The sequence below is a fragment of the Ruditapes philippinarum genome, unplaced genomic scaffold, assembly GCF_026571515.1.
Source record: "Ruditapes philippinarum isolate M1 unplaced genomic scaffold, ASM2657151v2 ctg7423_1_1_1_1, whole genome shotgun sequence".
Classification (NCBI taxonomy): domain Eukaryota; kingdom Metazoa; phylum Mollusca; class Bivalvia; order Venerida; family Veneridae; genus Ruditapes; species Ruditapes philippinarum.
The window spans coordinates 56,856-70,620 of NW_026852517.1; the positions used below are offsets into that span (position 1 = coordinate 56,856).

Below are 13,765 nucleotides of genomic sequence, written 5' to 3' on the forward strand. Positions count from 1 at the left end.
CTTAGAATCGCGTCAATATATAAACTTTGTTGAAATTGCCAATCTTTTCTTTTCTAAAGTTGATATCTTTCATATAATTTTCCAGCCTGATTATAGTTCAAATTTCTCATCTAATTATATGTTTTTGTTCATATGTGCGATAAACGAGTATGTTTTTAAACTTGATATGTAAGCAGTTTTGATTGGATTCCTCTTGACTTCCTGTCGGCTAATTAATAGGAAACTAAATATATTACGGAAAATTGTAAATAAATTTTCGAGTTAAGTATCGCTGAAAAATGTTTTATTTGTTAGACCTTGGACGATGTTACGATGATGAAAATACGATGGCTCGATGATGAAATCGCGATAAGATGAATTTTCAAGGTCTGCACGGGTCGTAAAAACAGTTGCCATCAGCAAGATGAGCGCAATATGCATGCATTTTTTATTATTTTGTGTGCATTTGTGTATAATTAAATTTCACGGAGCTATCGATTTTCACGGAGGCTGGCTATGAACTGAATCATTTAAACTTGTATCACAAATTAATATTGAGGTATACGAAATATGAAGAAATTAAACCACTTACGTTTTATTTTTGTGTTAGGGTGTGATCATTCTTGATTTGTCTAGTTGTTTTATTAATAATTCAGAGATGACTTCTTAAAAACAACTGAATATATTAAGAATTATAACATCCAAGACAATTATCGCCACCTCATTTTTTATGGTGCTGCTGTGGTGAAATCTGTACTCTAAAAATAGATACTGTCCTGTTCCTTTCTGAAAGGATCAGGGCAAGTTTCTATATAAAAACTGAAATAAGTCCATTAGAAATGCCTACCTACTGAGTACTCCAGGTTGGACTTCTACATAATATATAATTTTCCAAAGTAAACATGGAATGTTACCATATAAATAAACAATAAATCTAACTCTTGTACAACTTTAATATAATTTGTATCAAATTCAAGTCATTTAAAGAAATCTTTGTTAAAAGAAACAACACAAATGTCAAAACACAAACGCGGGTAAGGCTTGATATTCCTTGGACTAGCTAGTTAATTATTTTTGAGATCATGGGAAACAAAAGGAAGTTTTTATCACATCTAATTCCTCGTTTTCTTGTCTGCCTCCTTTAAGTTTATCCAGGTATTGAGCTGTCTTGCTCGTAGCTTCGACCATATAATATGATCACTGAGACCAAGAATCTGTACTGCAGCAAGGGCAGCTGCGTCCGGGGAGGTGACTGTTGTACAACCCAAAGCTGGAAAAAAAACATTGTTTTTCTAAGTTTCTGAAAGAAATTCCTAAATTTCCATTTCTTGCTAGAATAAAAAAAAACTATTTCATTGATTAATGTGTGTTGTATTTTAGTCATACCGACAATATTAAGCGAATCTGGCGACTTTTCAGCTTTACTATTGGAAGAAGACCTCTGGTGCCCTTCCTACCAGGCATTATTTCAGAGCATACACCCAAGTAGAACACAAACCTTCTAATCCAGCTGTATAGGTAACTCATAGAAAAGCAAGAAATTCTAGGTCGAATGTTAAGTAAAGATAAATTGTTTTGTTCTTCTTATCTGTATTCTGTTCGGTTAAGTCACGGGAAAAATACATTTACTACATGTTCATACAGGATTCACAATTTACTTCAAATACTAGTATTTGCCATTTTTGAGAAAGGCGTTATATGCAATTTTAGTTATTTCTAAACATTAATATTAATATTGTATCATAGTTTGGGGACGTTTTGTCTGGGGTTTGCATATTGTGACGACAGAGAAAGGGAAAACGATAAAAAATATTATATTCAGATGCTCGTTCATTAGTTATTTTTGTATGGGGTTTCATATTGTGTACAGGGAACGTGTTTTTATGATACAAAAGAGAAAGAATATCAAAACACTCGGCAATCTGATTTATACTCGGGGACTGTGCCCCCTCGTACAAATGAGATATCCTCGTGTTTCGATGCTCTTTCTATTACTTATTAAGTTATTATTCAAGAAATACAGTTACCAATAAGACAAAGGACAGACTCATACCTGTAGGTACTCTTAGTGATGACCAGATATCTTCAGCTACCCAGTCAGCTGGCGGGCAGTTAATGACTGGCCAGATTGCGTTACCAGATAGAACCGGACCAAGCCCGTTACTACTTCCGGCTACAGCAATAAACACAGTAGGTATACCCTCACCTGAAAATCATCTTCCAAATTATACAACATACATTTATTCTTATATATGTAAATATTTAAATTTAATTTAGCTAAAATTGTTATTTTAAGCTTGATTGTGAAATAAATGCAATTTTTATTAAGTCCTTTCGATCCAGTTTCTTGGAACCAAAAGTACAAAGAAATATGGTCGGGACCAAATTAGGGCTTAAGCACACGATTCCTGGTTTCAGAGGGAGATACTTTTACTACTAAACCACGGTCCCTTTATATAAACAAATTATTTAAGCTGGCATGGTGTTTCGCTTATTTCCTTTTAGTATAATATATTTTTTGTTTTCAAAATCAAAGACTTAAGAAATTGATAGAAAATGGTGCATTAAATCAGGCTTGTGAACAACAGGCATCCGCAGTTCACCAAAGTACAACCATTAAGGAAGATATTCACCAAAAATAAACTTTATCACTATTCTCTAGTTGAGTTGGTACTTACAATTCACCAGTTATAATGGTATCTTACAAATGCAAGTGAGTAGGTATACCTTCATATTGAGCTAAAATATTCAGAAGTTCATGACACCCTTTGTCAGCAGACGACACCCTTAATTCACAAGGTACACCAAACGTCTCACAAGCAGACCGTATCTTCTCGCAGTGAGCCATGTATACTGGAGAACCCATAAACACAACTGCCTGGACATGGGACGATGGTGATAACTGCTGTAATAAAAAATTAACCCTTCATTTACATAATTTGAATAAAGACATGGCTTACTTTGAATATGGAACTTTCCGTTGTTTGGGGACATAAGTAACAACTAACTCAACTCAAAGACTGCTAGTGGTGACGAGATCAGTGCATACCAACCGGTGCGGATCACAGTTTGAATTGATCGCTATTATGTCAATATATACTTTGAAATTTCCATAAAAATTGATGACTTGGTATGTGAATATTAAAAGATGAACATGTATAAACAAGATACATAGAATATTTAATAGAGCATTCAATAGTATAAGAGTGTGGTAAGCATGGTCCGACTATACTAGGGAAGGGGGGCACTAAAATTTAAAGAGTTTACATAAATGACAGTATTTTAGTTCCTTTGACATTGTAAATTATTTTACGATTTTAGAATTTAGTTAAAGCCCTTCCTACGCTAAATATCTTTAAAAATACTTGTACAGTGTGGATGAAACCATTTATCAGTTTAGGAATAATTTCAAAATACGAAATAATTTCAAAATACCAAATAATATCAATAAACGAAAAAATGAGTGAACAAATAAATTTCGTCGCTTGAAAAACGTTTTGTTCTATGTGCCATTTTGTTGTTTTTGAGAAAAAAGCATGTAAAGATTTAGTATTGCATAACTTTTTCATTTATTGTCAGATTTTTAAAAACTACTAAACGTGTTGTCGAGAGAACAACTCAATATCGTTAAAGATATGTGGATTTTAATATTTCCTTGCTTAAAAACCTAATAAAACATTTGGAGATAGAACAGTCCTTGTAACTTTTTTTAAAAAATGTTAAAATCAAAGTGTTTAATGTGACTTAGAATATTATGTCTTTTAAGTTGAATTGATTTATGTCACATAAAACAGTATGTTCTATCTTTAAAAGGCTGCCAAAAATGTTTTCGACTAATTATCCCTTGATTATAAGTCTTTGAAACCACACTATTTAGCCTATGACATTTGAAATTTTATTAAAATACTTTGATCCAGTACATTATTAAATGACATTAAAACAATAATATGAATAAATAAAGATAAAATACCCACATAAATTTTGTAGACATTTTTATCTATATTTTCATTACTTGAGCCAGACACTTTAATACCTTCAAATTGATTCAATGTCTAGAAAAAGAAAGCTGTAAACACAAACGGGAATAGAAAACTTTCAATTCCTCTAGAATGCTGGACAAATCTTTAAAGAATTTTTTTCATGAAAATTCAAAAGATGGTCAAATTCAAATTTCTCCCAAAAGGTTGAAATAGTAGTAATGATATTGTAATGCGCTTTACACGTTCTATTTGTGTTCGTAAGAAGTTCTTCTAATGGTAGGAATGAAAAAAACTGTTGCTATAACTTAAGTAGGCAATGAAAATATATCTGCTAGAAGGCATGACTTATATTTGAAAAATGTCATATTTAAAGATTGTCCGTGAACAAAACATTACAAACATAATGTCATATATATATACATTCAGAAATTCAAAGACAAATTACAAGACAAACTAAATATACGTATAAGAATAGTTTTCTTCTTTCTGACTTTGCTTTATAATGGTTTTACTTTGAAGTAATCTATTACTTATAAAACATTAATGCATTCTAAAACATAAATTGTATATAAACGCTTAATATCTATAAATTTTCTAACAGGCCCGTTGTGCCCGTGAAATGCTTTTATCTTTATCTCCCAAAAGCTTTATATTTGGAGTTTTGTTATAGTTTCCAGAAAAAAAGTTCCACATTGGCCAGTAACTTAAACAATCTCTTATTTGCATTAGTACAGTTACAGTTATTTAGTATTTTGAATGGAAGTCAAAATACTATACTTTATTGACATTTTGCTACTTTTATTATAAAGAGAATTTAGCATTCATAAGTATTATTCATGCGAAAAGTATCTAGTATGCTGTTTATTATTTGTAACTTACAATTTCTAAAACTCATATTTGCCTGTTTAAAAGAAAACAAATGATTTCTGAGACATTAAGTGCCTTAAATTAAAAAAACTTTAGAACTTATAAACATTTCCTATTTAAGAATTTGTTTGTCACAGTTGTTTCTATCCGAAAAATTACTTGCAAATCAAGATAGTTTTTTTTTCCTGTTTAATCACATGCAGTTAATTCATAGGACTTAAGAATAAAATGCCGATGATTGGAGTAAATTTATGAATACATAATATTATTCAATACTTACATTTAGTACAAATATATGAATAAACAGCAAACGTTTTATAACCAGCTAGCTCAAAATGTTTCGTACAACATGGCGGGTGTCCTGCCATCACGTGATTTAATGCAATGTTTTGATAAGGTACTTTGGATTTAGAACAGTTTGTTACATATGCCCCCACGGGTCACAAGACATTTATCGATCATATGATTGCTCCAATAAGTTAGAACAGTCTATTTATCAAAACATACTGAATTTGTGGAGTTAGAACATGATGGTTTTGTTGTAATTCATTTATGAAGCTCTGAAGCACTAATATAACATGCCAAGGAGATAGAACAGTCCATTACGAACAAAATTGTGTATTTAACTTGCTTTTGGAAAATTTGGAGATATAGACAGGACTGATTTTGAGAATTTGGCTCCCTATAAGATGCTAGAGGCATTTTGTAGTACAAGTGGTATCTTGGTGTATTTTACCTATTTAAGGTATGCTGAATCCGATAAAGGTGGATACCAAATTGAAAAACTTGATCTTGACCATTGAAATGGCCATTTAAAATGACCACTAAAATGGCCGCCAAATTTCTTTATCATAAATGGATGATAGATCAAATAAAACTTTTAAGGAAAGGAAAAGCCTGAAATTTGTCACAAAGCATGTAAAAAAACAATCCAATATGGCCGAAAAATCCAAGATGGCAGACATTTTTTCTATAGGCCAATATAATAGTAATATAGAAGTTATATTAAAGATAGTACTGAAATCTTAAAGGCATTTACGCAGCGAACACTACACTCTTTCCTGTCCTATCTGCTAGATATAGAGCTTTCATGTATTTTATCTGGGACTCTATGAACGCATATAGAGTGGCTAGTGAGGGGTTAAAACGTGTGCATGCAAAATATACATTAATTAATTTCTCTGAGTAGTCTTGGGTTTTGGTGTTCGTTTTTCTATTATCGGTCGTCGTCTTCGTTCTTCTGTTATAGGTTCTCGTCGCATTTCTCTGCTGTCAGTTCCTCTTTAAGTGGTCGTGACTTTCGTTTTGTTGTTATTGGTCCTCGTCGCAGTTCTCTTGTTGTCAGTTCTTCTGTTATTGGATGTGTCAGTTTTTTTGTTGTTAGATGTTCTGTCATCAATCCTCGTCCCTGTCTACGTTGTCTTGTTGTCAGTTCTTCTGTTATCGGTCCCTGTCTTGTTCTGTTATCGGTTCTCGTCTTTGTTCTTCTCCGTTATTCTGTCATCGGGTCTCGTCTCTGTTTTTCTGTTATCGGTTCTCGTCTTTGGCCTCCGTTATTCTGTCATCGGTTCTCGTCTCTTTTCTTCTGTAATTAGTCCTGGTCTCCGTTGTTCTGTCATCGGTTTCCGTCTCTGTTATCGATCCCCGTCTCCGTTGTCTTGTTGTCAGTTCTTTTGTTATCGGTGCTTGTCCTGTTATTTCGTTATCGGTCGTCGCCTCTGTTAGCTTGTTGTCAGTTCTTGTCTCCGTTCTTCCTTCTGTTGTCGGTCGTTGTCGGTCGTGTACTTTCGGTACTTGTTTCCTGCTCCGTTAAGGTATTTTCTTGTTTCTATCGGTCCTCGTTTCTGTTCGCTTGTTGTCAGTGCTTGTCTCCGTTCTATCCTCTTATCGGTCGTCGTCTTCGGTCTTGTACTTGGTTACTTGTTTTCTGCTCCGTTAAGGTATTTTCTTGTTTCTATCGTTACCGTCATTCTGTGTCTATGTCCTGGTTTTGTCAGTCTTGTAGTGGAGTAGCGGGGGATCGAACTCACGACCCCTTGATTTGTAGGCAGACAGTGTTACCACTGCACCATTGCGCCCGCTCTGAATAATAACCATTTTTGAAAATCCTTTATACATAAAACACTATTTCAATGGCTAACAAAAGGTGTATTACAATTATATTTTAACACCTCTACTATGTAGCCAACCCACGTGACTTTTATATATGGTCAAAGAAAATATCACTTCATTTTTTTACAAGTAATATTTGCAAAAATAACTTTGCTGTTACTTTAAGACATCCTGGAAATTTATTGGAGGGTACCAGGAATGATGTGATAATCTTCTTGTAGAATTTTCTCAAAACCGTGACTGAATTCCAAAATTTTCGAGAGCTGTCATGGTATAGCAAACACACGTAGCAATCTCCCGGTTTCAGACATTTTCTGACTCGATGAAAATATGGTGTTGTTATTGTTGTTTTTGTTTTTAACTTTAACTTTAAATTTCAAATTAAATAGTCACTTATTTTTAAACAAGATGGTAAACTTAAATATGCCCAAATGTCATCAAGAGCAGTTTTGCATGTGGGAGGAATGTATTTTTCAGACTGTAAAAATAAAACAAACAAAAAATTAAGAGACGATATTACCTGATTGGTAATTAAGATGAATAGAAGTAAGTTTTCTTCTTTTTATTACTTTTGACATTTAGGTTATTTATCAATTTCAGCTTTGCTTTTCTCGAAACAGCCTGACATTGTCAGAATTGTCAGCAAAAATAAATTGAGGTACCACATGGGGAAAATCTTAAGAAAGTAGTTTTGTCATTGAAAAGTGTGAAATTATGTTATCATAATTTTCACTGTGAAATTATCAAATATAATTTTCATGGATAAATCAGTAATCCATTTAAAGGATAAAATAAATCTATAAAACTTATATTAGTGAAAGTCATATCTGCTAAAAATGTAAACGTCATCGTTGGTTTCGTAGTAGCACAGCCGGTTAAGTGATTGACTGATGTATGAGAGGTCTATAGTTCGATTCCTATTGTTGCCTCTTTTAAAACCTGTTTTTTTTGTTGTTTTTTTTTTTTTTTTTTTTTTTTTTTTTTTTTGGGGGGGGGGGGGGTGTTGGGGGGGGGGGCGCAGTATATATTCTAAAACATTTTTGTCTCGGTTTGCGTTGTGTTTATGGCATTGAAATGACATTTTTTGACATTTCAAAAAAAAATTTAAATATTTATTTTAAACCAAGTGCAAAATATATGAAAACAAAATGAACAACTTAAAAAAATCATAGCTACAAATAATGTTGAAAATTACGGAACACCTGAAGTGACATTTTCTACATTTATATATAGAGAATAATTCCCAATTAGAAATATTATTTCGTTTTAACGAAATATAAAATCTTAATTACGAAATATTGATTCGTTTTTACGAAATATTAATTTGTTATTACGAAATATTTATTCTTTGGTAATATTTATGGTTAAATATAAGTCAAGACAAAACATAAAATCTTTTTTTAAATCATTAAAACATTTCAATCTTAATCTTATACCTTAACGCGCTAGTAAAACAGTACTGTATATAACTGTTAATTGAGCCATTATGCTTATAATCGCTAAATTTGGTGGTCAATCTCATTAAAATCTTATCATATTGAATAATCATTTGATTTTGACAAGAATAATTAATTGCATCATATTGTATCATAGTTTTAATGACCTATTTTAGTATTTTCAAGCGGCCATTTTGAATTGACCTTTTAAAGGTCAAGGTCAATTTTATTTTCTTGGTATCCACCCTCATCGTCTTCAGCATACCAATATTAGGTTAAAACACTCAAGATATTACTTGTACTATAAAATGCCTCTAGCATTCATATTTTCTTAAAATCAGTCTTGTCTAATAGAACATTACAGTTTTCAAGCGACAAATTATCTATAAATTAACAGAACAGAATTGAACACAGAAAATTTGGAATACGAAACGGGATGGAAAGTTGTTTTTCAACTAAAGTAAATTAGGCGAATTAATATTTGGAGGAGACGGGGCCCAAATGATATTTTTGACATGACCAAGTTGTAACTGTAACAGTAACAGAACATTCAGATAATTCTAAAATGCAATAATATAGCTCACTTACAGACACTTTGTCAGCTACCCATTCAAAGTTACGTTTGACCATGTCTAAATCTTTAGCTGTGACTTCCTTCAACTCTCTATACACCTGTACATCTTTCATCAAGCGGCGATCCCCGGCCGGCCATAAACGCCATGAATCATTATCAATGACATCAGCTAACAATATCTCACCTAGAAAAATAATGTACGCTGTAAAAACTCTTATAACATGGCTTTAGGAAATAAAAAAAATGTTTTTTTTAATCATTTTAAAAGTGAAATTCACTGCAATCAAATTAATTAATTCTTTTTCACAACAAAATCACGTTTTGCCAGATAAGCTAAAATTTTAAAACTTACATGAAAAAAGGTGTAATCCCTTGGCACTGTACATTTCAAAAGGTTTAAATGTGTTTTCTATATAAACTACTCGTAAATTGCCAAATTGACACCGGGTCATAATACAACTATATTTAGAGGATGACAAGGTGACGCTACACTCAAAATATATAATGCCCATGGCAGTGATCAGTTTAGTAAAATATTTGTAAGATGTGTTTATTGTATGTATATGTAAACTATGTTACTTGGAACTGCTCGCCAATTGTTGAGGCTAGTGGGATAATTTATATAACTTTTGTAGGGGTTCCAAACATATTAGCTACTGCATTATAGTTTTCTCTTTTCAAAAGAAGTTAAGTCATGTTTCCGCGTGCAAATTAAAGATTGTAACATTTACCAGTTTCATGGTTTATTCCAAACTCTACCTTCATGTCAATCAGAGAACAACCTAAGGACGCCCAAGCTTTCTCTAAAATTTCAAACACAGTGACCGTTGTTCTCGATATAATATCTATCTCATACTGACCAATGAGCCGGGGTCCAGCAGTCAGTTTGGCCTCAATACACTGCTCATATGACCACTGAGGATCATGGTTCTTGTCATCCTAAACATGAAATAATTGAACAGATTTTACTCAATAAAAGTACGTTTTTGTTCTATATTCTAACAGTTCCTGTCAACAAACCCTTCTCCATTTGCAAAATAAATAAAAGTTTGTTTCCAAACAATCACAGTTACGTTTCTTGTTTCCCTTAAATTTTAATTTAAAAATTTAAGAGGCATGATTCGGCCGATCTGTATCGTGAAAGATTTAAATCATGTTTAAAAATTGAACATTTGTGTCAATTTACAAAAGGCATCATATAAAAAAACAACAAAAAAACTAGACGATCTGTAGGCCAGTTTGCCAAATTGAAATTCATATATATAGTTTCTTTGATTATAAGACTATATTATAAACTCTAATTTATGTTACATACATTTGTAGATGATAGAATAATAGAAATTTAAGGGATACAAATGTTTCTATATACGTTATCATACATAAACAGATTTTTTATTTGTATGAAACAAGAGTAAACCTTTAAGAAAGTCTCCAGTTTTGGAGGATAGAATCTATACCCTTCCATCACACCAGGATTTCTCTTTAAGAAAGATCCAGTGGCTAATCTTCTAGTCACCCACTCTATAGGTATCATATCACATCGGTGAGTAACCATAGTTGTCTCCCTTGACGCTTGATGAAATGGGTTTTAATACCTGCAAAGACCATGCTGTTTAGAAATAGTTGGAAGTCACTTATCTAGTCCGATTGAGACGCCAAAGTAGTGAATAAAGGCGGAGGAATTGGTAATTATATTGGTCATTTATTCAGAAAAACGACCGACTGACAAGATACTACCAAAAATGTGTTAAAATCGACGTAAAATCAGAGAAACAAGTTAGATAAAATTTTAACATTTACAGTTCCATAAATGTTATAACACTAGGGTATTTTAGATGGTACGGAATCTTGAAACTTTTTGTACTATTACGCAGCTCTATCAACTAAGTTACTAGCTCATTTACATATTTAGTCTCATGATTGATACTAGATGTATCAGAGTCTATGAATACCCTTTCCTTGGCTTGACTCACAGAGCGTTCAATCAGACCCCTTTAAACATTCAACAATGATCTGCACTCAATGGTATGAAGAATTTTAAGCTTAAACTCAGGTCTCAGGTGTTTGATTTGCTAGAACCAGCACAGAATATCCACCGAGTCTAAATGAAAATCCTGAGATCTCAAAAAAAGTTTTTATAATCTCGACAGTGAATGTTTTTTACAGAAAATTTTATCAAGTCTCCATACTATTTCTTAATACAAGCCAGTACCGTAGCCATACTGGGATAAATATCGAGGCAGAACGTGTGCTACAGGGTGTACTGAAGCATGTGTTTCCCTGTTGTTGTTGTTTTTATTACAGATAGACCAAGACCGTTAATATTTGTATGTATGTATGTGTGAATGTATGTATGTATGTATGTATGTATGTATGTGCGTGCGTGCGTGCTTGCGTCTGTGCGTACGTGTGTGAGTATGCGTTCATGCGTATGCAATTAAACATGATAAAACTATATTAAACGTATATATAAAGCCATTTAAATAGGAACATTTGGCTAAAAATCATAAAGCTACCAGCGTTGTTGAGTAACTCAAAGATAACACATGTTGTAGTAGTGGACATTTCTGCTTTTCCTTTCATTTCATGTGCCCGTTCCCCGTCTCTTGCAGTGATACGATCCTTTGAGTGTAGTAAGACATGATGAGTTTCAGGTATTATATAAACCACCTTAGATTTTCCCTCCGCAACCTTGACGCCAACCTTTACACCTGAAAACATCATCAAAGACCAGAAAAAAGTTAGCTGATTACAGAATGTTTAACTTGATTACATAATTTATCAGGTAGATCAATAACGATACTACTATAAAAGAATACATCTTGAAACTGTACTTGTAATTGCAATGTTAACAAGGATTTAAATTTCAAAATAATATATACAACTGTACATGTATGTCGTAATTTACGGGATGCAGCACTTCAACTACAAACCAATATCAAAAATAAGTTTTCGGAATAAAAATAGAAACATTTTACTCTTAAATTATAGGTACGAAATTAACAGATATAGCAGCGTGTAGTAAAATCATTATTCAAATCATAAACGTCCATAGTTAGCTTCAGTTCGCAATTGTAGTTCACGAAAACAAGTAACGTAATTGATAGACCTATAAGAAATGTCATTGAGATAACAATATAATGACGATTCAAATAAACGAATAAATCAAACAAATAAAACAACCTTCAATCTCCATGGTTAGTAATTGCACTGCTCCCTTCCTTTAATATCTCTTGGAAAAATATCAACCACAATCCTTACTGTCTGTCACTTAAGAGCGATCATGAGGACGAAAGTTTTCGGCAACCATAATTATTATCGATATTTAATGATTGTTTCTGTACGTTGGTTTTGAGTTTGGGCTGATGTCTGCAAAGATACAGAAAGGCTTTTATGTTAACAAAAAGACAGGTACATACTCGTACAATCCCATAAGCCAACAGTTTACGTTGTTTGACATGGCAGAACTTCACGGATAAAGATGTACATAACAATCTTAGACAATTGACAAAAATATAACCTTAAATATACCAATTTTACAAACATGATAAAGGCACATTTAGCTTCAGAAATGGATATTGTTTAGTAATGCTGTTATAATGGATTTAGAACAAAATAATTTTAACCTAAAGAAAAAATAAAGCTTTAAATGTGAAATAGGTAGCAAAATGTAAACCAAGTTGGATTTGACTTCCGTACAAAGTACTAAATCACTTAAAAGCAGCGTGCCTCCAGATTTATGCTTATTTTAATGAAAATGTTTTAAAATGTATTAAGAAGTAAATAATGGAACTGAACAGAGAATGAAATTTACACGTTTAAAACGGCACAATCTACGTAAATTGCCAAAAAAAGACGCCAAAATACACTGTATACAAAAAAGCCCTTGCTGTGTTGGTTACAGAAGAAATATGGTGATAAAATTACTGCAAATCCAGTCTTAAATCGCACAATATATGTAAATCAATTATTAATTAAACCGTTACATCTAATATGTTATCTTAGTTTGATTTTCTTAAACTATTTTGTCTCATCTGGAGGCATGCAGCTTTAAGTGCACTAATCGTCAAAACCAAACGAGTAACTTTGTAGAAGCTGTAAAAGCCAACAAATAATCAAAAGCTACTGAAAAAAAAATGTTTAGGCTAATTTTAATTTAACTGTCACTCATTGCAGTACTTAAAATGCTGATAGAATCAGGTGAATAAGAAATGCAATGTACCTTTAAATCAATCTACTTAATGTAGCTGTCACACTTGATTATTCCACTCCTCCCAAACACTGATCTTCAGTATTTCATAATAAAACAAAATAAATCATATTTTTCTTCCGGGTTTTTAAATAGACTTAATTAGGACACAGACTAACACTCAGACGAGTATATAGACAATACAGACTTATAGTTAAAGCAGACAAAATATAGATATTATTTGTAAAGTTTTCAGTCAATCAATACATTTTATATCGCCATACACAATAAATTCATGACATTATATGGTAAAGACACGCAAAGATACAAATTATAGTACCAAACAATCAATCATGCTTTAAAATGAAAAGAAATTTGATACAATAAGTAAATTGTAATAATACTGCATAATGATGAACTATAAAAGAAAAATAAATTATGCACAATTATTTTCAGAGAAGTCATTATATCATTATATATCATTATACAATTTATCATGCTAAATAATTGTTTTTTTTTTTGTTGTTGTTGTTGTTTTGTTGTTGTTTTTTTGTTGTTTTTTTTTGTTGTTTTTTTGTTGTTGAAATATCAGGACAACATGTGCAAGATCAAAGAAAGCTAACAGATA

General features: G+C 32.2%; 1 pseudogene; it reads right to left on the minus strand.

Moving 5' to 3' along the window:
* Window positions 1-914: 914 nt before the first annotated feature.
* On the minus strand, window positions 915-13,316 carry LOC132715591 (multifunctional protein ADE2-like; annotated as a pseudogene).
* Between the last annotated feature and the right edge of the window lie 449 nt (window positions 13,317-13,765).